The sequence below is a fragment of the Aotus nancymaae genome, unplaced genomic scaffold (genome assembly GCF_030222135.1).
Source record: "Aotus nancymaae isolate 86718 unplaced genomic scaffold, 86718_ANA_hifiasm-v0.15.2.pri h1tg000008l, whole genome shotgun sequence".
NCBI lineage: Eukaryota > Metazoa > Chordata > Mammalia > Primates > Aotidae > Aotus > Aotus nancymaae.
The window spans coordinates 18,011,500-18,015,235 of NW_026988419.1; the positions used below are offsets into that span (position 1 = coordinate 18,011,500).

The window sequence follows — 3,736 nt, forward strand, 5'->3', positions numbered from 1 at the left end:
TCCAAGTCTTTGCTATTGTATTTTTAAATTTTTTTGGGACAGAGTATCACTCTTGTTTTCCAGGCTGTAGTGCAATGGCATGATCTCAGTTCACTGCAATCTCTGTCTCCTAGGTTCAAGCAATTCTCCTGCCTCAGCCTCCTGAGTAGCTGGGATAAGAGGCATGCACCACCACACACAGCTAATTTTGTATTTTTAGTAGAGACAGGGTTTTACCATGTTGGTCAGGCTGGTCTCGAACTCCTGACCTCAGGTGATCCACCCACCTTGGCCTCTCAAAGTGCTGGGATTACAGATGTGAGCCACCGTGCCCAGCCAAAGAAGCTGATTTTAAACCAACAACCATGGTGTTTTCTGATTGACTGTTTAGCATCCATATAAGAAGCATTATTTATAATGCTAACAGTTTTCTTTTCACAATAATCATTTATCTTACTGGCTGTAGTTTACCCTGTTACCTAATTTACCAAACAGATCTTGGGTTTTAAAATGTTAAATCCTGTTTTTGGAATAAAAATTGTAAATGAAGAATGCTTGTCACCACATGTTAGTAATGGAAGTATTCTATTATTTTTAATTTTATGTATGTACATACAAGAGCTATATGGGAAAGTAGCTATTACAGACCCATATTAATTCCATCATTTATAAACAGCGTTGGTAGCAAAGCAACAGAAATATATCTTCAATGCAAACTTGTTCCCAGCATCTCTTTCCTTTCATCCTTGACCATAATGTGTCCTGAGCAGGAAGAAGACATCCTTAGCCCATCCCACTTCCCCTCCAATATGGGCTGAGTGTTGGGTCAACTAATGAGCAGTGCAGACTCTCCGTTTTGCTTTGTTGCAGCTAGGTGCCTTGAAGGCATGTAAGGGCACAGCCTCAAATTCCAGAGACCTTGCCTTCAGGATTTGAGGTGGGGGAAGAAGTGAAAGAAGACCGTTAGCCACTCAGTGTTATCAGAAGCAATCACCGAAGAACTTTTTGAGCCCCGCATTGCATTGGGATGTCTATCAGCAGTACCAAACAGCCGTTTTAGTGGACAAGTATTCATATCTTGCTAACACCGATGTACACCTGATGGAAAACTCCTATTCATGGCATGGCAGAATTGTAAACATTTCCTCTTCTACCAAATTTGTGGATGGAATAAAATGTAGTGCTAAACATTATTGGCTTCTTTGGTCTTCCATATGAGGGGCCTGAAAACTTTCAGAAATTGGAATCCTGTAGCATCTGCTAATGGTGATTGGAAGAAAGAGTGATAGCATCTAGGGTGCAGAACCAGAACCATTACAAAATGCTTCCAGCTGTGATTTCAGAGGAATCACCCCTGAACCCCTGTATGTGGTTCTCCTATTTCAGTACTCTTCTAGCTATGACTTTGCTTAGACAAGCTGAAGTTGATGGATTCGTTAGAAAGTTTCCACTGAACTTGTCTGGTCCAATGTATCTTTTCTCAAGGGCATGGACACCGCTTTGGTTCTCCTTCCTGCACTCACTCGTCTGCTGGCCCCATTCTTCCCATTAGGGCATAGAATATTACCTAGCAGGTGAAGACACCATACACTGTTTGATTTTTAATAGGAGAAACCCCTCCAGTTGGAGATAAATCTTACTTGGAGTACAGGTAGCTGTAAGTCTGAAGTGTCAGTATGACATTTCAGCATTTTCAGTCGGAGCCCCCAAGGTCAAAACAAATCACAGAACAAGCCTTTGAGATACTGAATTTGGCTTGAAATAGAATGTGAACAGATGATTCTGCCAAGTTTATTCTGAAGTAGCCATAGCCAGGATGAGGGTGGCCTTCTGGAGGAGTAAAGTTTGAGAGAACTATGTTGAAAGTCATTCAGAGAAAGAGCCTGTTCCTCAGCTGCTCCCTGCTCAGAAGCAAGGGTTCTGGTGGTTGGTACAAGATAAAACTAAAGATGAAGTTTCTTCTCTTGATAATTTAGACCGACCCAAAACCACTGGGTCTATAAAGAACCCAGATTATGTCATGTGCCAATCTGGCATACGCCAGAATGTGTGTCTCCATGATCCAATAATTCCTATTGCGTATGCAACTGTGATGTCCGTGTCAATTCCAATCTTTCTTAGGTAATGGCAGACAGTGCAGAGTCTTTATTGTCCTTGGACAATGGGACACATCATGTAAGGTGGCAGTCTGATAAGATTGCTACTTAAGGAAGAGGTGCTGTTGCAAAAGAAATGTGGAAGTTAAAAACAACTAATGATCCATTGACTGGGCTTGGACACAGACCCTAGCACTTGAGTACCTTACACTTTTTAACTTGCACTCCAGCTTTGATCAGGCTTTTCCTGTGATTGTGCAGCCAGGAAATAATAATTCTCTTGGCTTTGCTCTTGGTTGACATCTGGGAAATGGCTGCCCTTTAGAACTTGGCTCTGATCTCTTCGGTATTTGCCTGATGTCCTGAGACTCCATTCTTCTGAGCTCCTGGTATCTTTGATTCTCCCTGAAGTTAAGAACACTATCAGTCCGCCAAACCTGCCTCTTATACTGCTAATATACTAAATTCAAATGAAAATCTTAGGCAAGACCCTTTAGGGTCTTCTGGTCTTCATATGAAACTGCATCTTTATCAGTATAACAAATATAGTTTTCAAAAATCCCATAAATTCTACCAGTTTGAAAGTAAAAAGGGGTAAAAATGCTTTGCATCATGTTTCTAGGGCTTCTTAGAAATTTTATATGAAAAGCACTTTTTACTCCTGGCCAGCCAAGAACACCAACTGATTTCAGCTGCTGTTATTTGGTGTGTGAAAAAAAAAAAGATTTTTTTCCAAAGAATTTTGTTATCAGTAATGCTATGCAGCCTGGCACAACACACTTGACAATATCAAAAGAGATGCTATTGTATAAATGTAACAGGGAGCAGAATGCAGTTCTGTTTCATGATTTGGCCAGAAAAAAACAAATTGCCTTGAGTGACTGGAGGCAATCTGACTTCATTAGACCCCTGGCCCTTGTACACATTATAATTCTGCCCCACTAAAGAGATTATAAAAGAAAGGTTTACGTGGCCCTCAGAAAGGAGATACTCTCCTTTTCAATTACATCTGATTTATGAACTGTTTAAACCATTTCCCAAAGTCTGCATTCACAGCCTCTCGCTTGTCTGATAAACACCGCACAGAAATTCTGCTGGTTTGCAAAATCTGACTCTTACGTGTCTGAAGTCCCCTTTCAAATCCTGGGAGGAAGGAACATTGAAGGCTCCAAAGAGCTGCTAGTGACAAATGTCTACTGTATTTCCTGATGGCAGAGAACAAAGTGAGACGTGAAAGAGAAAACATACACTCAGTGGAATCCTCTCTCCTTCAGCTCCTTTAAGCCAAGCGCTGAGCTATCTGATTTTTATACCCCTTCCCCCTCAGCCCTTCTCTCCCTCATGCTGTGATCTGTTCTCCACAAATATCTCCTTTTTGGTTTCAAACCAGATGGAGTTACAGAAAACAAACTGTAAGTTCCCAGGCCCACAAGTGTCTCACAGCCAGGAAGGGAGTGGGTGACAGGACGTGGATTACCCTCTCCATCCCCCAGCCCCAGCCACCTTCTTTTCAAAAGCAAATTCTTTTAAAAATATATAGAGAGCATAACTCAGCAGTCATTTGGCAACGAGTGAGCATGGTTATCTTTCAAAATAATAATGACGCCAAACTTTATAGAAAAAGGAAATCGTTCTCTTTGTTCCAAAAACCCTACAACGTA

At 41.3% G+C, this 3,736-nt stretch overlaps 1 long non-coding RNA gene across 1 annotated transcript; it reads right to left on the bottom strand.

Annotated features, from left to right (window-relative positions):
- Positions 1-545: 545 nt before the first annotated feature.
- LOC110567660 (uncharacterized) lies at positions 546-3,410 on the bottom strand. Its single transcript, XR_002478012.2, has 2 exons — positions 3,195-3,410; positions 546-2,480 (listed from the first exon to the last, which is right to left on the bottom strand). It is a non-coding gene; the product is annotated as an uncharacterized LOC110567660 (long non-coding RNA).
- Between the last annotated feature and the right edge of the window lie 326 nt (positions 3,411-3,736).